Source organism: Ambystoma mexicanum, chromosome 2q (genome assembly GCF_040938575.1).
Source record: "Ambystoma mexicanum isolate Mex_15411 chromosome 2q, UKY_AmexF1_1, whole genome shotgun sequence".
Classification (NCBI taxonomy): domain Eukaryota; kingdom Metazoa; phylum Chordata; class Amphibia; order Caudata; family Ambystomatidae; genus Ambystoma; species Ambystoma mexicanum.
Window position 1 is genome coordinate 500,454,551 of NC_090924.1, and position 22,966 is coordinate 500,477,516.

The window sequence follows — 22,966 nt, forward strand, 5'->3', positions numbered from 1 at the left end:
CCCAAAAGTTATGCCATCAACCTTTGCCATTGTAGTTTGCTAACTGTGCACTAATTTCCCCTAAGATTCTGCAGTTTGGTGGAATAGTGTCACTTCCACCTTGTGACGATTCTGGATTGCCCTGCCATAAGTGTATTTAGCATGTGTGGTTTCTCATTGTGGTTCCAATACCCCTTAAGTTCCAATCGAGTGTCCCCCACCCCCTTCCCAGAGAAAAGCCAATTCCAGCATTCTCTATTGACTAAGGAGATGCCCTAAACTAAGAAGGGCCACTCTGTTGGGGCCCCTCTCCGGACATTCTACAATCATTCAAACTTTAAGTAATATCACACAAACATTTTGATAACAAGTGATCTAAGGAATTAAAACCATTCCATTGTAGATCGAACGAGCGCGCACAAGTAAGTAGTGGGAGCTTGTGCTTTCCGTGTATTTGCATACCCGCTGCCACTCTACTAATAAAGGGCTGGGTTAGAAGCTACAAAGGTTTTAGTTGAAACTCATGGAGTCTTCAGGTGCTACTTCCACTTTGTTTGCACTTTCCCTCTCCTAGGCGGTTTCGGCGCTGGATTTAATGAAGGTCCCTCCGGTTTCCTGCGGGAATCTATGTACATGTCTTCTGCTGAGCCTTGAAGATGTTGCACGGCTCTTATTGCCTAGTCTATCGTGGTGATCCTAAAGTCTACCCCTCCATATTCAAACGATAGAGAAGGGGTGACCCCATCGATAGCGAGTGCCTTTTTCTTATAACCAGATCGCGAGGGGGCGGCATCCTCTTCTCTTGGTGAGGGTCATGGCTGAGAGATCTTGGTACATTACCTTTGCACCACCAAATTCAATTGGCCCCTTCTCCCTCGCTTTTTGCAGAATGTCTTGTCTTTAAGAGTAGTAGTGGCATTTAACCAATACCGACCGTGGACCTCGTGAGAGCCCCCCTGCTCTATGCACTCTATCGAATTCGAGCTTTGGAAAGTCTGTATCAACACAGATGGTCTGGATAAAGGCTTTAACTTTCATTTCCAGGCTTACTGGGGATTCCCCCTGTTCTTTCGCCAAGCCTAGTATCCATATGTTTGATCGCTGAGCTCTGTTTTCGAGATCGTCGAGTTTTGCTTCCATGTCTTTCTTTTTGTTCCAGATCTTGGAGGCATGCCTCATATTGCATCATGGCTACATCCCCTGATTGCTGGTTGTTTTCCACCGCCCAAGTCGGTCCTCGGCTTTTGCCACTCTGGTCGGCAGGTCCGAAACCGTTTCTGTGAGGCTTGACTTTATGGACCTTATTTCCCTAGCAATAGCCTGATGTCTGACTTGGTGGCACTGTCTAGGTCGTTGCCGGGAATGTCTGTTGAACTCTGAGATTCTGTTGACTCCATTGCTGAGTTGGGTTGGCGGAACGTCTGGAGTAAGGCCAAGGTATTGGGGTTCAGCTTGGTTCTAGATGGTAACAGTGGTATTGCACTCCTGTTCACACTATTTGTGCCGTTCTTGCTCGTGTTTTGTTTGGGGTCTGTGCTCTCTGCAGGGAGGACTTTCACTCTTCAATCTACTCGACCCTTCGAAAGATGAGTTCGGGCAGGTGCATTTCTCGCCACTCCCCTGGGCGGTATTCTCAAAATATTGACAGAGTGTATGCCCTCCACCTTAGCCACGCTGTTATGGGGGCTGGTGTTTGTGGTATTGGTATGGGCTTATGGCGTCCGAGGGCCCACTAGGTAGTTGCTTTTCATGTTTGTCTGGGGGTAGGTTTACCACCTGTTCTACACTTGCTGTGTGCTGGTGATTGGTATAACTGCTGCCAAGCCTGCCGTGCTGTAGTGGCAATTGTCTTTGCTGCGAGATGTGGTGCAAATCCTTAACTAGACTTCCGTGCAAGTATGTGCCTTCTGCAGTTCCTCCTGTCCTTCTTTTGGTCCTCGATCCTTCCCTTTATGTTGTTGTATTCTGTCTTTATTGTATTCTGTTGCCCCCTCCTCTGTATTGGCGTTGTATGTGCTTTTATGCTGGCTTTCTTCTGCCCCTTTATCTTTGTTGATGGTGGGGAGGAGGGAGGGACCCTTTAGTTACTCCGCGCTCCTGGGCCGGGGGTCGGAGTTCTGAGCATGGCCGCTGGTTGAGCAGGCTCAGAGTGCCCCGTTCTCTCTGCCGCGCTGCCAATGTGTTCCTTTAAAGGGGCAGCATGCACTTCTCTCCCGGCCAGGGCGAGGACTACTCACGGTTCGGCTGACCCAGTGGCTCTCTGTCCTGGACTTCGTTGGCGGAGGGGAGAGAAGGAAGCGCTCCACAGCACTGCGTGCATTTCTGATGAGTGCTTTTCAGAGTACCGGTGCCCTCTCTCCGTCAAGCCTAATGGCAGGTGAGGAGTGGAGGAAATGCACCGCACTGCTAAAAACTTGGCTACTGGCCAAAAAAGCCTAAAACGCCAACTTACTACACAAATGTACTTATTGCCTGCATAATCTGTACAATTTCAAATCTTATATATGTTATCATTTGTATATCATCAGTAACTGTTTTTATAATGTCTAGAGTACCTGTATTGTTTACCTACTGACCATGCTTGGAATATATTGGCTACTTTGTAACCATGCCAAGCGCCTGGATGCCCCAGGGCCAGGCGGCGCTATATAAAATAATAAACTAAACTGCTGCGTGGTCTTCTGCCAGGTGTCTTCTTCGAGTGCCGGAGCCCTCCTTCCGTTGCACTGTTTTAGCTTTCTCCTATCGTTGGGCGGCTTAGTATCGCCGCAAGGAACTGAGCTTCACTTGGGCAGACACGCCACGCGGTCGCCATATTCTTTTCCATACGCGAGTGCGGAGGCCTAGCACAACCAGAATCAATATGATACGATGCACGTTTTTGCTTGAGATTGCTTCTATTGCTTCATGGCTAGTTCCTGATGCAGAACGTTCATTTCGAAGTATAGAGGAATCGTTTTCATGCGGATACTTTGTGCATAATAATGCCCAGAGAGGGCGAGACAATGGATCAGGCTGCCATCATGTCTGCCCCCCCTGGTGGTCTCCCTGAAAGTTCAGTTTTAAAAGAAAGGGTGTGTGCGAGGGGCAAATAAGTAGTTTACTGTAGCTTTTGTGCACTGACTGCAAATTATTGCAGAACTGGGGGCGCAACACTGGCATATACTGTTCACAGACCACAGGGTTTGCTTTGGGCACTAGCAGCAAACATGTGGGAGCAACTCTGGCATATGTAGTGAAGACAGACCACATGATTTGCTTCGGGCACTAGCAACATCAAGGCACAGTAAGTTTTTATTTGGACACTAGCTGCATGAACATTTGTTTTTCTGTGCCAGTGATGACCTATTTTTGAGAAATACCTTTTATGTTTTGCTTTGGGCATAAGCAGAATTAATGCATATATTATTGTGAAAAGCCTAATGGCTGCTTGTGAAGTAGCCGGCAGGAAAAATGCTAACTGCCTGTTAGGCAAAGCTGAAATCATTGGTAAGAAAATTAGGGGGCAATCCCCATTGTTTATTAAGTGGGGCATTATACAGCGTTGTACCATTTTGAGGTTCGTCATTAGGAATGTGATGTATGTGGATATGCGTGTATGATGTTGAAACACGTCAATCTTTGCTTTGAGCACAGAGAGAAGGAGAAATCCATTTATATTTGGCTTTCACCATTAACAGGTCATACAAACAATAGCACAATACATAAAATAGTGTACAAGAAGATATCTAAAAACCATATTAAACATTATAAAATCACACTAACATTTCCTATCAAGTCTTCCAAACGCAGCTTTAATAAATTCACAAATCTTTGAGCAGAAGCAGAATGAAACTTAGGTTTATAGCGGCAATGTTGGAAATAGAATGTTTAGACAAGCATCATGACTTTCCTTTGGCATAACAATCGGGAAAGTGGGGTGCAAAACTAGCCCTCATGTTCTGCTTTGGGCATAACCACCTCGAAAGCCAGGAAATGTTTCAGTACCTCGTTGAGACAATCTCCATGATTTTTCTTTCAGTTGGTGACCTGCCACGTATTACCCCACAAAACAGAGTTTACATTATGTGCCTGCTTACTCCAATTTCTGTAAAATATTTTCTGCAAAACTCACAAGTTCATCTCCCTAAAACCCTCTTTTAGGTTGAGCTAGCTGAGGGACAAAGCAGAAAAATATTGACGGCCCTTTACTTTATTAGTTCACCAGTTGCCACTGTTCTAGACTGTAGCAGTGTTGTTGCAGTTGGGGCATGGGATCCCAATGAGATGGCTGGGTCTGTCCTGCTCCTTCTTTGACCCCACACAGAGAACCTGACCCACCCGACCTCCCCCTCCCAAAATCCTCCCCAAAGAAATCTCCATTTTTAACACTGTTCACCCTCCACCTCCTGTCATTGTGGATACTCACCTGCTGTAGCCCTGAATTCCTAGACATGGCTGTTCGCTCATCTTTAGCCAAGGCTTTTGTTGAAAATTGTGTGAGGGTTGTTGACACTATTTTAGCAAATGCCTTGGAGCACAATTGCAAGCAAACTGGGGTGCCTACACAGCCCACTGGTCTCCTGCTTGTTTTTTGCCTGTTTGAACTATAACATTAACTGTAACCCATGCATGGTAAAGAGAATCTGAACAAATGGCTGCCAAGTTGCAGAACGTATGCTTGCTGATCAGCCAAGCCACAGAACATCACTTGCTTCCTCTTATCTTATTTCCTATATACTATTGTGGTGTGATGGGATCTGGCACAGAAAGGACTCTGCTTGTGTGTGGTGGTGTATCTTTGGCCTTGCGGCAGGATTCAGATTCAGCTACTCTCAGCACACTTTATTCCTATTAGTCTATTGTATTTTTTTGAGGTAACTGTTTTCTCTTTTTGGATAACTGTTTTTTTTTTTTTACTTTAAAAGGTTGACTGTGTGTGTTTTTGGCAAATGACAATAACGATGTACACCGGACAGCCCTTTACCTTCCCCACAGGAATAAAAGGCGGACCAAGAGAGCACACTACGAGCAAAGCTGAATGTATAAAGACACAGCTGTACACGACCAGCATTTCAAACGGAGGAGAAAGGCGGTGAGACCTGGAAGGACGACGAAGGGGGAGCTACCCTTGCCCTTTTCAACTCAAACCGACGAAGTCTCCGAAAGGGAATTCATAAGACCGGGAGTCACAGCTTGCGTGTGGATGAACAGATTTCAACGGTACATGGGGGCTTCCCGCATTGATAAGACGGGCAGGGAGGCACGCTGGCTACTGTGATACTGTCCCCAGAAGTAAGACAAGCCAACGTGTTCAACACAGCTGGTGAGTCAGAGGAAGCTGATGGCAAACCGAACTGTGAGCCCAAGGTGGCAAGTGGCAACATTATAGGAACACAAGGAGCTTGAGAAGAAAGAACTTGTGCGTGGGCTTGAACTTTTGGGAAAAGCCCAGACTAGGGCCAGCCGCAGAGTGGTCAGGCGCCACAGGAGTGCTCATTCAAAGAACTCTCACTGGTCCCCTTTGTGTGTTGAAAACTGCAAGTACTGAAAACTACAAGTACCAGAAGCCCCTAGGAAAGGGCGGTGTGAGATGACAGAGTGGTCCTACAAAGGTCATGTCAAATCCCTTGTACAATCGAAAGTCTCCGACCCATTGCTGAGATAAAGCTAGGGGAAGGGAACCCTGCTTTCTAGTGAAAATTAGCAAATCATGAACTGTTCAAAATTCATGAACTGTGTTAAAGAAAGGCCGTTGCGGACCCAACAGAGGGAGGCCCATTTTGCAAAGAGGATCCAAGCCCGACAGAGGGAGGTGGTAGGGGCCGAAGAGAAATCTCCCAAAGGTGCAAAACCACCGAAGGAACTTTTGTTTGTTGTTTTTATCCAGCAGGCCTTCTAAGGGAAGAGACTTTGAGGAAAGAGACTTGACCCTTGAAGGCTCGGATATCGTGAAATAGACTTGTGGACCTCGTGCTGCATAGGCCTAGGAGTGTGCTATGCTCAGGAGTCCTGCCTTGTCCCATGCTAAAAACATGGGAAAGGGAGACCCTGCCATACCATCATGACTTATCATTTTGTGCACACTTATTTCTTTTCTGGTGATCATTATCCCACCCTTTTTTTTTTTTGTTTTTTTTTTTTGTAACTTAGTGGTAAGGAATGGCAACATTTTTATTTTTTAGTATAGGCCCTTTTTCTTTGACAAGATGCTACTAGGACTGTCTTATTATTTGATGGCCTTAGCTTGCACCCATCTTAGCTTTAGATTTAGATTAGGCTTTTTTTCTCACCCATGCATACAGTTTAATAAACACCCTTGAACTGTGATCACGTGTCTCTCTTTACTGTTGCCACCATGAGTTCCTTACACTAAGGAGAGGCAAAATAGAGGGATTGAGACTGGAGAATATCCATGACTGATGTTGGGTTCTGATCTAGGTCCCTGAAAGATGACCTGTGGCTTGATGACCTTTCCTGAGCGCAGACCCAGAGTTATTTATATAAGTTAACTTGTCCACCCAAACTAAGTCTTCTGGGCATCTGTTTGATTCAATAGTTCTACCATTATTGGTTTTGGTGGACAGACAATGTAGACCCCTAGCACGTCTTAACTTATAATAATTTAACTCCCCTATAGACAATTTACACAGGGTGATATTGTTGAAATTCGAAATCAACAATATCGCTTCCAGTGTGAATACAAATATAGAATGTTAAAATAATTGGGGACTCATATTTCTCACGAAATTCCCAAATATTCACCATTCCAGAGACCCTGTCTTAAAGCAGAAGGGTGCTGAATTTAAACTGAATATCTGGATTTTGTGCTGGGGCAGAAACCTATTTTCCCAAAATTAAATGGTGAAATCTAGGATTGAAAAGCATACTCTCTGAGAGTGAGAAAGTGACTCTTGGTAGAAGATCCTTCATGGTGGGTTCCATTTATGTAAAGTGTTTTGTTTTGAAAGTCTATTGTGCTCCAACACTTCTAGCATTTCCAAATATTGCATGTTGTTTAAATTAAACTTCATGTAAAGGGTATTGCTAAGTGTGTGATCCGGTCATGTTTCAAAAGGCTACATGCTATAAAGTAAATTTCCTGTAGAGTATTTGTACATGTTGTGGGGTTAAAGAGTCTGTTATCTGTGTTATAATAAAACAACGAATGTTTTCAATTTGTGTGAAAATGGAAGTGTTAGGAAAGAAAAGAATTTGGGCCGTGGATTGAGGTGGCGCGAGTCGTGATTTTGTACAAATATATTTTCGTATTCATTAATAATGCATGTATTCTTTGTATACACCGACCTGGTTCTTGCCTTATCTTTTGCATAAGGGTGAGGGACCCATGTGGTTCTATAGGAATCGTAGACAAGGCTGTATACAACTGAAAAGGAATAGGAGCTTTTTGATTGGGGAGAGAAAGAGTTCCCTGCGTCGATGTTTGCCGCATAAATAGCTCCAATGTTAGATGGCTGTAGACACAGTACTGAGTGGGCATTTGGTTGCGACTATTGATATTATGCCCATTAAGAAGTGCAAATCCTGTATGGTTGGAAATGAAAGGTGAGTTTAACACTGATGCTGTGCGAAAACAAGGATTTGAAGCAGCCAACCTTGGAGCGCGTTTTCTTAGATTGTTTCTTACATTTTTTTCAGGTTGCTTTCTGGTGTGATTTGTGTACTTTTTCAAGTCATTTCTATAAAGCAGAACATTATACCGCCTGAGGCCAAATCTTAACAAATAGCTCTAATCACTTGTGATGGGAAAATATGTGATCAAGTATCTAAATTGCTAAATCACATGTCATTCTGTGTACATAATTTTATCTCACTGTGCCTTAGTTGCCAAAACTGAATCAGTCGAAGTGATTCAGTGTATGGTGTTAAAAAAGAAAACGCACTCGTGCTTTACTAAACTTTATTGCAGCAGTGACACAATTAAAGTTACATGTTTGTGAATAGTGACAAGGTCTTTTGTTGCAACAAGTTCACAATGCAAGGGAATCTTTCCTGCTTCCAAATATGTGGGTCGTCCTGAGTATCTTGGTTACAGTTGCTGTTGGCGATGGTTGAAAGGGGTTTGACAAAGAAAACTGGTTGAATAGCTTCTCTTTAGCCACTTTAATCTAGTTATGCCTTCAGTTGAGTGCAAAATGATTGAAAATGTAGATCATGGTTGAGCAAAATAGGGAGTGTGCTTTAGACCATGAGCATACTCGTGACCTAATGAAAGTATTGCTTGCAATATGGACAATTTTTCTTTTCTCATTACATCATGTAGTTTAATTAGGAATCGTACCAAAATGTCGACCTGACAATTGCGACAGCCGAAAATGCCGACTTTTTTTTTTGAGCCCCCGTTACACCACACATATATGTGGGGGGGGTATAGAATATAATACTATGGGAGGGGCAGGTGGGTCTCCCCCCACATATGTGGTGTAAAGGGTTAAAAAAAGTATGCTTTTTTGGCCGTCGCAACAATCCCATAGATCCGTTTAATTACAATGTATACAACCAGCTTTTGTTTATATTGCAATTATTTTATTATTTTTGGGTGGGGTTGTAGTGCAGGGGTTTACCGTTTGGTGGCATAGTGTCGTTTTTTTCTTCGTCCCCAGAACCCAAACACTTCCTTAGATGCAAAATGTTTCAAACAGAGCTGTATTGCAAAATCTGTTTTTCATCAAACAAAACAGAAGACTTGTACACTCAGAATAAAGAAATCAGGACAAAAATCCAGACGGGAGGACATGCTGCACCTAGCTGGACTCTTCACTAAGAGTGTGCTTGCCAAATAGGTACTCTGCCAGGCCATTCTGTGGGACACCCATCCGCCGCAGGTTGGTAACATGGTCACCCAACTCTTATTGACTTGACCTGCTCCTCCAAATAGTGGGTTTCGAGGAAGTCGCACAGATGTTGGTCTTTGCGCTCAGTGGAAAGCTTGTGCAGATCAAGCAGTGACTGGTTCAGACTCTTCTCCAGCTGCAGGGCACCCTCCATGGCTTCCAGCCCATTCCCCCATTCATCACGTTGTGGCTTCTGTATATCCTGGTGGAAGATGCAACCACCCCTCTGGTTCTGCAGCTTCATCAGTTTCTCTGCATGCTCACGATCCTCATGCGACTGGTGCAAGGAAAGCTCTTCAGGGCAGCGCCATCACGATCAAAGTAGTAGCACATGGACAGATGGGCATAGGAGGCGTAGAGTTCCAGGTTGATCTGGTGGTTGATGGTTGACTCGTAGTGCTGGTGATGGTTTTGTCTGACCTGGGAGCTCATGGTGATGGATGGAGAACACTGGAAAGACTGATTCAGTGACAGATTCTCACGAAGCCGCTGCCGTTTAGTTTGTCGGGTATCTGGGCCTGGTTACAGTGCAGGGCTTCTTAGGCTGTGTCTGGGAAATATACCTTTAGTCGCTTGGCTGAATCTGAGTAATCTGGGCTGAAACTCAAGACTCTGTTCTTTTTCTGGGGGAACAGTGTCGTTTTTCACTCTGGCCACTGTGTGTAGAGACTGCCTTGCATGTGTTCTGCTGCCAGTGCACACCATATTGTTATCTGGTGACCACTACCCATAGAACGGAAAGCTGCCTGCATGGAGCACATAAACCTCACCCTGTGAGTATGACTGCCTGCTCACAGGAGGTCCTGCTCTAAAGGCGCACACACAAATTATCCGCGTAGGCGGGACACTGAGCAGTCTGGAGCCAACGGACAGTTCTTGACTAGAGCAGGATTCCACTTTCTCACTTCTCTATTTTCCAGTGCGTTAAGTGCCACTGGAAAATAAGCTGGGGCTTATCGAGGGGTCGTAGCCTAACAGCAGGGGGGCAGAGGGGTCGCCTGCCAGTTCATTAGGCCATGCCCCTTTGACTAGCCCCGGGTGAATGGGATACAGGCACCCCTGCCAGGCAGCCTTTTGGAAGATCAGCACCCTCTCCCCCATGGGGGCTGGGGGTGCTGTTCTCCGCATTTCTTTGCTAAAGGCTTGCGTGGCAGGGGACAGCACCTCTCCTTAATGGTGGTGCTGCTCCTCGCCATGCATCAAGCCTGTGGAGGGGCAGCGTGAGCATCAAGGCTGAAAAGGTGAGGCTGCTGGCAGCCGAGGCCATTTTCCCCTAAAGCCTGAAACTCTTATGAATGAGTGGGAGATTCAGGCTTTAGAAAGAAAAGGCCTCCACTTCCAGCGGTCTCACCTGTCTTACCACATGGTGCACCGGCCCACAGGCCTCTCTTGCTTGAAGGGAGCAGCGGTCTCACCTGTCTTACCACATGGTGCACCGGCCCACAGGCCTCTCTTGCTTGAAGGGATGCCTTGCAGCTGGTGCGCCACCGTAATGGATTAAGTGTATTTTTTATGACGCCTGAAGCTCTCACACGAGCGAGAGCTTCAGACTTTGGAGGAAAAAAAGCCTCATCCTATAGCGGCCAGGCTGCCAGGGGAGATTAGTGGGCCCCGACAGGGCCCTGCCTCAGAACGAGATTACTGAGCATGCCGGGGCTCGGCTCTGGCCCACTTGAATCACTGCTGGTGTCTGTTGACTGAAGCAGTATGCTGCTTTCTCCTTTGTTTGCTTTAAAAGCCTGCTAGAGTCAATCAAGGGAAACACTGAGTAAATGCATTTGTAGACAGGCAATCACCAGTAATGTCAGATATAGAAAATGCAGTACCGTCAATACGCAATAAACAATGAGGCTATTATAATGGAGTGCTGACCTTTGACGTCGTTAAATCGCCTGTAGTATGAACATGATGTAAGAAAATACTTCTAATAATGACTGATTGTAGGCAGATTTTGACATCATACTGCCACAGGCCAGAGCCAGCACCCACTTCAAACAGCAGTTGCAACTATACAGAGTAATCCACTTAGTGCTGCGAGCAAAATAAGCTTTCATTGCTTTGAAGAGAACTGGTTATTTTACTGTTAGCTCTTAATTGTCATTTGCTTAGAAGACTGTCTTATGTTTGTTTTAGTGACCATGAAAGCTACACTTCAGAGATGAGCGATCCAACTGCATGTAACTGCACCTGTTGAAAGGGGCTTTGAAAATGTCCTTAACACAAATGACATACTGCAGATAGATTTGATGTATTTCTAAAATACAGATTGTATTTACGCAACAGTGAAGCACAGCATGAGTTAATCTGATGATGCCAGGAAGAGAGCCCAAGGCAATGTCCCCGCCTTTACAACAATATGATGTTGTGAAACTTCAGTTCCATCTCTGGTCCAATGCCTATAAGTTGGAGGACTCCAGCATTAAGTTCGTTACAGATCAACATCAATGCATTATAAGGAGTAAAGCATATGTACTTTACCTAAGAAAGCTATTGTAAGTCACCTCAAGCCCCTGATCTCATGAAGCAAGGAACCCAGACTTCAGCCTAGGTCCTCTGTATGGAATAGTTGAAAATGGCTGGATCTCTAGTTCTAACTTTGATTTCATTTTCTGGTACAGGTTTAGAATTTGAGTTTTTCATTGAATGTGATCTTGTTAAGGATTTTTTTAAAGTAAGGGTAGCTGCTCCAAGGACATTTAGCTAGACTCCTGAAGTGCGTGAGCTCGTAGATTAATAATGGTTTTAGATTCCTCTTTGTTTCAGATGTTGAACAGGCTTCAGGTGTGGCATCCTTGTACTTTTCTGTTATGGGAAACTGATGTTTTATAGGGCATTTGTGTATGTCTTGATGAGCCCAGACGAATTGCTGTCTTCCTTTTCTAAATAGTGTCAAATTCTTACTCCGTAACTTCAGAAACCCGATACCATTCAGATTTTGCATAAAAGAAAGTAGCTGTTTAATGGCAAAGTGACTTCTACAACATATGTATTTGGTTAGTTTTGTATTCGCTGCACTGCACTGTCATGTCCCATCCTTTTAGGCTGTTCTACTTTTAGTCTGGTGGTGCTCTGACTACAGCCAGAAAATCAGCTACTCCTGACATAGCGCATCATTATGAGTTCAGCGGTAATATGGAGGTAATTCCGCCTCTGCGGAAATCTGTTACCACCATGGTGTCCGGAATTACCGCTGTATTACAACTTGGCTGGAGTATGTGCTAACACCATTGGCAGTAACAGCAATTGAAAAGGAGTCCCTGATAGTAAGTCCGCCCGAATTCAGCAGAATGACCGTTACTGCTGATAACATCCAGTGCTAATTCTGCCGGTGAAATTAAAACTGGTGGAATTAGCACCAGCAGAATTACTACCAGCTGAAATGGTATCATCACTGTAACTGGGAGCTGTGATGAATCCTGCAACATCATCACTGCACCCCAGCCTAAAGTCTCCTCCCATTTAGTCAGGGGAAGGCAGCCAATACCCGATTCTGGCTCTGGGATTGGTATTCTGAGGATGGATCGCATGGGAGGAGATGGCCGTCAGGGGAGAGTGCTGACTCCACAGGGAGAACAGCAGTATCATTATCTTTTATAGTAAAGAAGATCCTTTAATTCTGGAGTTGTTGATGGCTTGCTGCCATTATTCAAAACCCTCAACACCAAGAAAGTTATGGTGGGTTTAAAAAGGTTTGGAAAAAACCTTTCACCTGAAATGTCAAAGTAGGAAAGTCCATTTGAGCCAAGTCAACATTCCACAATGTTACCGAGTAGCTATCGCTGGAAGTTCACCTACAGTTCTGAGCCACAACAGCAAGGCATTGTGGGTATGCAAATTAGCTCAAATGCAAACCTTTTTCATCAAGAAAATCTTTGTCTAAGAGGGCAATGCTACTTTATACATAGCTTAATAAACCCCAGACAGACATTTACAAGGCTGCCAGGGCAACTACATGCCTGGTTTTGAGACTTATAAGCTCTATAATTCAAACAAAGTAGATTATCTGAGACAGAGTTTCAAAATTGCATGGTACGATTTATTTTGCACATAATCATACACTCGAGCAGATTTCAGGTTCATCCACGACCAGTATTTCATGGAGAGTGGAGAATTGGAGTACCTGAATAGTACACAGTGCCCCATTTTATACAGAGGTGAAGCCTGCATCAACATAGATCATTTTTTATTCATTTGCAAAAGATAACGCAAATATGTTCAGACTACATACACAATATGACACCTAATCACCTAAAAGCAGAAAAAATTGCATATTCAACAGTTGTTGTTATGTCAAGAGTCTCCACTTTGCTTATGGTTTTAATTACAAGCTCTTTCCGCCAGTTCACAGATGGTGGCTTATGTTTGAGGCCTTAAATACAGAATCCACTTGCCCTCTGTTCCAACAATGGTAACCCTATTTGCACAATCTTTAAAAGATACCTTTCATGTGGTCAACAAAGTGGAAGGGCTGAACACTATAACTCAATGTGCAAGTAACCTCTGCTTGGTGCAGTCACTCTTTACATAGCTTTTAGTTAAGAGAATGGAACCATATTTGAATAGCCTTTCTTACTTTGCGGAATAGGAGAACCTGTCCTCAATGTTGTTTAACCTAAGTTTATCAATGAAGGCCAGGTGGCTAAAACATGCCCTCTACACGGACCCAGTCTTTTCTTGTAATGACTGAAAGAGGAAGCCATGAATATATTTCCATTTTGTTTGTATTCGATGACTAACAAATGTGACCCCATTTTGAACATCACTAAAAAAAATGGGATTTTGATCGCAAAAAGGGATTAGGTTAGGCTAAGAAAAATGTATATTTATTATATTCTAACAGTTTCACCCCTATTAGGGATCGTCAGTGCAGTATAGTCCTGACAGCCATGTGGTTGGAGCATTTGAACATGTTTTCACAGCGCCAAGAAAGTTATAGTGGGTTAAAAAAGGTTTGGAAAAAACCTTTAACCTGAAATGTGAAAGTAGGAAAGCCCATTTTAAACCCACTATAACGTTCTTGTTAGGAAAACATGGCAAAATGCTCCAACTGCAAGGCTGTCAGGACTATACTTCACTGATGATCCCTAATAAGGGTGAAACCAGGTATGTAGTTGTCCTGGCAGCCTTGCACATGTCTGTCTTGAGTTGATTAAGCTATGTATAAAGTAGCGCTGCTCTTTTAGACAAAGACAATTTCCTGGAGAAAAAAGGTTTGCATTTGAGCTAACTTTCAGGCCCACAATGCCTTGCTGTTGTGGCTCAGAACTGAAGGTGAACTTCCAGTGATGGCTACTAGGTGGCGTTGTGGAATGTGTGACTTGGCTCAAATGGATTTTCCTATATATATCTCCTAGAAGATAGGAAACGTGATGTTTTGGTGATTATATTTTAAACACAACTGTTCAACAATGTGATCCAAAGTCAATTGAAACTTATTGGAACTCCAAGTTACAGAAAGCCTCAAGTACTGAGACAAGGAAGAGGCACGAGGAGGTCATGTGGAGGAAATGTGACTCTGAAAGTAATGTGTAGTCTAGTTGTTATCAACCTAGTCAATTTCGCGGGATGTTTAAATTCCCGGATCTGTGGCAAGGGAAACGCCAATAACGAAGATGTGTACGAAGGAGGAGAGAGAAGGAAGGCTGCAGAGTGTGCTGAGCGGGAAGCTTGACCAGTGGCATAGGAAAACCTATGAAAGGCCGTGTGGAGAATGAGAGATGATCACCAGAAAAAGGTTGGCGGCATGCACGACCGGAGGAGAGGAACTCCGGTAAAGAGAGAAGACTGTGCACAGTGAGGCTGGAAGAGGAGACGCGGTCCTGTAGAGCTGCATTGGTCTTGGGGCCGAAGGAGAGGAGAGCCAATGCCGAGACCCACAGACACTGCCCAAGAGGGGAAGCTGGCCCCTTGCAAGCACATATCTGCGGCCGTTCAGTGAACCGGGGAGTCATCCTAGCATCAAAGTGGGCCCTGGGACATACAATAATGATAAAAAAGCACTTTGAAAGGACTTTTGAATACTGAGCAAATATAATTAAAAGGAAAGAGCCAACAAGGTGCAATTCTCCTTACATAAGATTTTAGTTGGCAGAAACCTGTGACCTACTAGCATTGTCTAAGCCAAATAAAACTGTCAAAAGAACAGGGGCAAATACGGTGTAATTCTTCTAACATGAGGCCAGTTGGGAGAAACCTGGAAAAAGCATTGTCAAGAGTCAGATTGAAAGAAAGGCGAGTTTGAACAAGCCCTCTTATATGAGATGTTCGTATGGGGGAGATTGGCACAAGTAACAACTGATGTCATCAAAAGTGTGATAGTGGAAAAAGCTCTATTGTGTGATATCTAAGGAGAAGGTGAATGTTAGAGAAGCCTGATGAGGGTATCATATAGCGAACCTTTTGGAAGCAGCAGCCTGGGAGGAGAGTACACTTGGGGATCTACGCGAGCCAGTAGAGGGATATTCCTGGCTGTGGAGTAACCCAGGATATCAAGAGTTTTCAACGCAGGAGAGTGTGCCAGGAAACTCATTTTGAATTGATGTGTTGAAAAGATACTTGGTCATTTTATCATTTTAAATTCTTGGTCCTGTTGAATATTTTGTCTACCAGAGGTTTTACAAAGACATGCCTTTTGCCATACTTGAATCATTGTTCTGAAAAATACATGTGTTTGACCATCCTGGAAAGTAGGAAAGACTTTCCTATGCTTTATTTTAACAAGCATTGTGGAAGGAAAATTTGTTTTGTCAACCTGAAGAGAGTATTAGTTGAACGACACTTTTGTAAAAACCTTTTAGAGACTGATCTTGCTATAAGAACCCTGTGAATAACTTACTAGACGTAATCCAGGGGAAGGGAACCAACCCCTCGATACAAACGTTTTTTGATTGTTAAATGTTTGAGTTATTGCACTTTTATATTGAGTTGAACTTTTAAATATTTACCTTGCACTGTTTGCCAGTATGTTAGTGCGAGAGTCGGATTGAGTTTGGACACAAGGTCATCCTGCTTTAGTTTCCTAGGAAGGGACATGCATGTTAGAATAGGGATTGTTAGGCCTTTATACATACCCCTTTCCGTTAATAAAATGAATAATTTTGAGAAGAGGGATAGTGCGGCGATTGGCAATCAGATTGTGCAGAGCAGAGTCCAATGTCGTTAGAATGCTTTCCTGGCGTTGCTTGTGTTTTACAGGAGGCAATTAGTCGACACAAATAACGTTTACTTGCAAAATTTGCTTGCAAGGATCTCTGTTGGTTTTGCCCCAATTACAAGGCATAATAACACACAAGAGTGTGAATTTGCCCTCCCAGCAATCTTCTTTTACATTTTCTGGGACTTAATTATAATTTTTTAATACTATATTGCATAAATCTCAAAGCCTTTGCACGCTCTTTTTTTTAATAAGCAATTTGCAAGTTTCTTATTTTGTCTCTGGAAATGCTTGCGTTAGGGGAAATTGCTGGCTGTGTGAGTGCAATATCTGAGATGTTCTTGTGCTTCTTTTATGTTTTTTCTTCTTTGTTCCTGTTAAACCATTGATGTGTATTAGCTCATTTGCAAACTGTGTTCACAGGCTACGTGTGAATCAGCACCTTGCAAACTCTTCTGTGGTGACTGACCAAACTAAGGAATGATTTAGAATCGAAACATGTCGCACACAGTAGCTGCCAGCTTTATTTTAAGTCTGGCACATGGATTATTAGTGATTACATAAGCAATGAGATACTACACCAGGTAAAGGCACAGCATTGGGCAGTTTGTCAGATTAAGATTTACCTCGAAGTAGCTGACGGTGACATTTCAAACTCATGAGGACATGCCCAGTTTGGGGCCAGGTAACCCCCTTGCAAAAAGCTACAGAACTTAAAGGAAGCTTAAAAAGGGGAAGATTGGGCTACTTGGTTCTGTTTCTGAGGATATCCCAATCAACAAATCAACTCTGAATGGGGGGAACACAGGCTTTTTCGACCACTTTGAATTCCAGGCTGCATCCAATACTCTGTAGTGTTGATCTACACACAATCCCTTATGATCCCATCACAAAATGCACCTTGAAATAAAAATACTGGATGCAAAGTAGACTGACATTGTTACCACTGAGTGTATTAGTTCTTTGGTCTGTAGAAGGGTAAAGACCAGACACTGGTACCTGAAATGCTGAAAGAAAGCTTCCCAAGACGAATCCATGCTGCTTTCTAATTTCTGTTCAGATTAGCTCTGGCTGTTCATTTCCAAGGCACCCACTTTCCCATCCCTCCGATTTCCCAATCTACTCCAATTGCAATTTGGCAATGGGTGGCTCTCCATAAAAGCCTTATCAGCACTTTAGCCTAAAACTCCACTTACAAGCATGTAGTGTTGCCGAAATTGAAGAGGAATGAAGCGATAGCCATGTAATCCCGAAATAGGCACTTTGCATATGTGCTATTGTCGTTTTTCTAGTGTAGAAGCTCATTACCTCTGCGGATATGTGGAACTGTGGTTCATATAATCAAATTGGCCAACCTCCCAAGTAGCTCTTTACTGTATTTTACTTTCCTTGGTTTGTACTTGCGGGAACATTACTGGTGCATGTTTAATCTACATAGTTTGCTGAATTGCCTTTTTACAACTATGCAGTCTCTGTTTTGCTTGTTTCTTCTTTCTGAGTAAATCATACTTGTTTTGCATAACATGTTTTTAAAAGATTTCCTATATAGTGTGGTTGATTTACCATGTGGTCTGGTGCTTTGGAAGCCAGCTTCATTGAGCAAAGAGGGACAGTTTACCTTTGAAAGACAATTATGCACAAAGCATAGCACTTTAGTGAACAACTAAAAGTAGGAAGTGCAAATGTTGAAACAAGAAACATGGGTTCAAATCCCTGCTTTCCCACTGGACCATATGTAAACTCACATATTTTTTGTAAATTGTGCAACAGTGTAGTCTATTAAACAATACATCCGTGAGGAATCTTGTGATGCTGTGTAAATCCCTTTATCTCACTACCCCTACATTCCGTTCAGTGCTAAATTTGAGGTCAATTGGAAGTTTTTCTGTTCAGTAAACACTACACAAAAAGCTACACTCGTACATAGTTTATAGATTAGAATGCTTCTCCACATCTAACAATAATGAGCATTTTTTTAGAGCGAATTCAGTCTGAACAGTCTATTAGCTCATTCAATATACTTCAACATATGCTGGCTTTGATAATTTCAAGCGGCAGTCCTGGGTGGAACGCTCGAAAGAAGTCACAAGTAAATCAGAAAATTTGTTGCATTCTGTCCTCTGATTAAGCAAGGAAATTAACGTCAATCTTTTCTATCAGTGACGCAATAAATTGATTTGGATGCAAGGGCTGGGATTGAGTTTGCATTTTCAGGAAATTCATTTTTATGTCAACCCGTAAAAGAGAAGACGAATTTGGATCCTGAAGTAATGGGCTTCAGTCACTTTGTCCGAAATTGGGCAAATCACCATCTCTTTACCTCAGCAAGTTGAGGGTGTGTGAAACTGGCACAAAAGTATAATTGGTGCACAGCACGTGCAGGTCTTTCTTTGAGTGTTCAAAGTGGTTGAGCTTGCAGAGTGGAATTCTGCTCAAGCCCTCTACCTGCTCTCCCGCCCTCTTCTCCACTCTTGCTGTTCCTCTCCTTACCAGCAGAATAAGCTCTGGTGAGCCCAAGCGTCGGCACACTTCTTCACGGACAAGGATCAGTCCTTTTGAAACTACTATGGAGGTGACTCAGTGCAGTACATAAGCATAGTAATGTAACTTGTACATTTACACAGGTGAGAATGTTTGTAGTCATATTACTGGGGATGTGGCTAAAAACATGGGAAACAGCTTTCAATATGCAATATGTGTTTCTCAGTTCTCCCCCAAATTGCAGAGGTTCGCCTCCAGTGTGTCTCCATATCTAAAAATTCACTCTATGATATTTTATTTATATCGCGCTCATACACAAGTGTTTCAGAGCGCGACCAGGCAAAGGGATGGGAAAACAGGGGAGAACAAACACAACGATTTTACTGCGCCCAGTGACATTGAGAGCGGAAGTGCATGGGAAAGGGAAAAGGGAGAAAGTGCATGGAAGGGGGGAGATGTGGAAAGTGCGGAACAGAGGAGAGAACAGAATAAATATTAAGTAAAATAAATAAATACGATAAACAGTGGTAGTGCAGCCGGCAAGTGCTAGGTTAGTCAGATTGGGTATATCTGATAAGTGCAGAAGAGAAGCGAGTGGGGAACTGTATGGGTACAGATACAGACCCCAGTGCAGGGGGTGGCCCGGAGGCAGTGCAGGAGGATGGCAGGGTGAGCAGGTACCTGGGCCCGAAGGACCGAGGGTGGCCAGGTGCACGGTGACGAGAGAGAGAAACAGATCGGCAGGGGAGAAGAGGGGGAAAAGGCAGAGCTGAAGAGGAAGGTCTTAAGGTGCTTCCGGAACTGGAGATGGTTCTGCTGAAGTTTCAAGGTGGCAGGGAGGCTGTTCCAAAGGGAGGTTCCAGCCGACAACGGATATCTACCCCCGGCACGTTTCTTTGAAAAGCGACTGACCCTGAGGGAGTTAGAAGTAGAAGAGCAAAGGGTATTTACAGAGAGATAGTTGGAGGTATTTTGGACCCAGGCCCCAGAAAGCTTTGTGGACAATGCAGAAGGATTTAAATGTAATCCTTGCATCCACTGGGAGCCAATGGAGCGATTTCAGAGCTGGAGAGATACGATCCCAGGGCTTGCGGCCAAGGACAAGTCTTGCAGTCCTGTTCTGGATTAGTTGTAAAGAGCGGAGAGTGGAGGCATATAGATTTAGAAAGAGGCTGTTACAGTAGTTCAATCTGGAGAGAACCAGAGATTGGGAGAAATTGAGCTTCTGAGGGAAGGAGAGGAAAGGCAGAGTGCCTCTGAGGAGGTGCAGTAAGAAGTTTGATTTTTTAGAGATGTCCGAGATGTGTGGGGAGAAAGACAGGTTAGAGTCAAAGATGACCCGTAGGTTCTTAGCCTCACAGGTGGGGGTAGGAGGAGGGCCAAGGGAGGACAGCCAGAGAGTGAGGGGAAAGGATGGTGAAGGTGTACCAATGATGAGGATCTCCATATTGTTAGCATTTAGACAAAGATCATTGCTGACACACCAATTTTGAATGGCAGTTATGTAGTCCGAGATGAGGAAAGGAGAGGAGGTGGCTGAAGGAAGCCTGAAAATGAGTTGGGTGTCATCAGCATAGCACTGGAAATTTGAGCAGAAAATGGAAATGCAGTAGGCGACAGTTGCCAGGTATTGGTTGAAAAGTCAGGGCGAGAGGTTAGACCCAAGGGAACACCACCGGTAGAGAGGGAGATAGAAGATAGGAAGGACCCAAGTTGTACCTGGGAAGGTCGATCAGAGAGGAGAGAGGTAAGCCAGGCGAGAGCCTGATTGGTGATACCCAGGTTGTCACAGAGACGTTTGAAAGCGGAGGAGAGATCAAGGAGGATGAGGACAGAGGGAATGTTAGTGTCGAGGTTGTAGAGCAGGTTTTAACGGATGTTCAAGAGAGCAGTTGCCATGCTCTGGCAGCTCTGAAGCCAGATTGGTTGTCATGGAGAGAGCCAACAGCATCAGAATGAAGCTTAAGCTGAGAGATGGGCAGCTTTTCCAGGGGTTTGCCCAAAAAGGGTGTCATGGAAATTGGGCATAAGTTAGCCAGACAATAAGGATCAGCTGTGGGTTTCATGAGAAGGATGCACAAGGGAGTGCTTCAGAGGGGAGGGGAAAGATCCAGAGGCCAAGGAGAGGTTGCAGAAATCGGCAAGGGTATCAATGTGGTCTTTGATGGTTTTAGAGGAGCTGGGATGGACTTGTTTTGATGAGGCTTTCATAGATCGGACTTGTCTAGCTACCTCATCAGGGGAGGAAAGGAGGAGAAAGAAGAGGGGAGGTAACTGAAGGAGGGTCAGTAAGCAGAGAAGGAGAGGGAACAGGAGGGGTAGCGGAAGGGAGGGTGGGCAAAGATGCCCTAGGTTTTAGAGATAAAGTGAGAGGCTAGGGCATTGCAAAGAGCCTGGGAGGCGAGAGGAGGGTTGGAGACTGCAGCAGGGTTGGCCCGCTCCTTACAGATTTTAAAAAGTTTGTCTGAGTTGTTAGATGCCGAAGAGACACAGGCTTGAATGTGGACTCTCTTCTTGGTGTGGACAGAGAGTCGGTATTGCCTTTGGAGCAGACAACAAGCCAGTTTGTCAGAGGATGAGCAAGAAGTCCTCCATTTCCTCTCTGTCACCCTACACTTGCGTTTCAGTGTAGCTAGGTCAGAGTCATACCAAGAATTGCACTTGGCTTTGGACTTCAAACGGATACTCATGACAGGGGCAAGAGCATCAGGAATAGCAGAAAGAGAGGCGTAAAGCAGGGACAGGGCTGTATCAGGGTGTGAGTCAGCCAGGGGAGGGCGGGGGGGAGGTGGCAGCACAAGCATCGACTGACACATGCTTCATGGGCAGGATGTCTGAGAAGGTGGGTGGCAATCTTGGGGTAGGCTTGGCTTCAGGGGCGGAGATGGAAAGATGGGAGGAGAGGAGGCAGTGATCGCTCCAGAAGAGAGGAGTGGTATGGGGAATAGAGAGGGGGAGGCCGGAGATCAGGACATCAAGTGTGTGACCAGCAGAGTGGGTCAGGCCGAAGTGGATAGAGAGGGAGGGCGAAGCGCAGAGGTCACGAAAGAGAGCAGATGAGGAACAGGGAGAATCAAGATGGATGTTGAGGTCCACAAGGAGGAGAAGGAGTTGAGTGGTTGAGGTCAGGAGAGAGGAGGAAAGGTCTGCCCACTCTGAGAGAAAAGAGGTGATTTGACCAGGGGGCCAGTAGAGAGTAACAACAGTAAGAGAGTGACTAGGAGAGAGAGAGAGAGAGAGAGAGAGAGAGAGAGAGAGAAAGAGAGAGCCTGCAGACAAGGCATTCGAAAGAGGAGTAAGTCTGAGTAGGGATGATAGTCAGTAATCCACTTGGGGAAGATCAGGGCTACACCCCTTCGGGCCGGGTGGATCTGGGGGTGGAGAGGATCTTGTAACCATCAGGGAGGAGAGTGTCAAAGCTTGTGATGAAGCTGGCTGTGAGCCATGTCTCTGTAAAACCGAGGACATCAAGGTCAAGTTCTTTAAGGAGATGGAAGATGTCAGAGGAGTGTTTGACAGCAGAGTGAGAGTTGAGTGGCAAGTTGAAGAAGGTTGCCACCCTTAAAGACCATCCGGGGAGGGGTACAAATAAGAGGTACGCCCTCTGGAGGGCGCTTGAGATGGGGCAGAGGAGGAAGCAAAAGAGGGCAAGGTAGCCAGGGGAGAAGAGTAAGGGACAGCTAGAGATGAGAGGAAGTTGATGAGGCGAGGGAACCGCCTATCAAAGAGGAGGCGATTGGCCTGAGGGCCTTGCACCATGACAGTGCCATTTAGGTAGACATTAATGATGACTCTGGAGGAGTCAAAGGAATCCATGAGGACTTCCCAGCGGGTTCCACCATGAATGCGAGAGGAGATGGGACCGAGCACAGAGATCGTATGAGGGGTCCAGAGATCTAGCGAAGGAACGACAAAGAGGGTGTCAGTGAAGGTTTGTCTGGCAGAGGCGCTGGAGTAGGTATCGGAAATGGGGAGATCTAGGTTGGAGGCCAAGGTATCGTTTTTAAATGTCTTCTTACCAGACTTAGTGAGAAGTGAGGGATAGTTGATCGAGAAGCAGTTAGAGCAGTGGCGGCTGCTATCATAGGGCGGCCGGCGGCCCCCCCAGAAAAGAAAGAGAAGCTAAAGAGATTCAATCAGAGAACTTCTCTGATTGAATCTCTTTTAGCTTCAAGAAGATGCTGAATTTCCTTTGCCAACAGCGCGGGGGCGCTGTGGCAAGGTAACAATAGTAACGGCCGTGCTCGGCTTTCACAGCGGGGCGCGTCCCAATTTAGTATTCTTTTTTCAATAGTAGTGCGTGGAGCTTTTAGCTCCACGCACTCTACGTAGCCCCTTTAATTAGAAGGCTGGCGGGGCGCTTCAGGGGTGACCCTGCCAGTATAAAATGTGCGCAAACAGCGCACTTGGAGGAAATGAAATTCCCTCCCCTGCCATGAATACAGTAATGTCATTGGCCGTTTGCCAGCCAATAACAACCCTTGCATTGGCTGGCAGACAGCCAATTACATTACTGTAT

General features: G+C 44.8%; 1 protein-coding gene and 1 pseudogene across 3 annotated transcripts in view; one reads left to right on the top strand and one right to left on the bottom strand.

Annotated features, from left to right (window-relative positions):
- Positions 1 to 22,966, top strand: part of MAD1L1 (mitotic arrest deficient 1 like 1) — a 3,106,940-nt gene that overhangs the window by 1,682,935 nt on the left and 1,401,039 nt on the right. The gene's annotated exons all lie outside the window — the stretch shown is intronic.
- Positions 8,724 to 9,245, bottom strand: LOC138568982 (ferritin heavy chain, oocyte isoform-like; annotated as a pseudogene).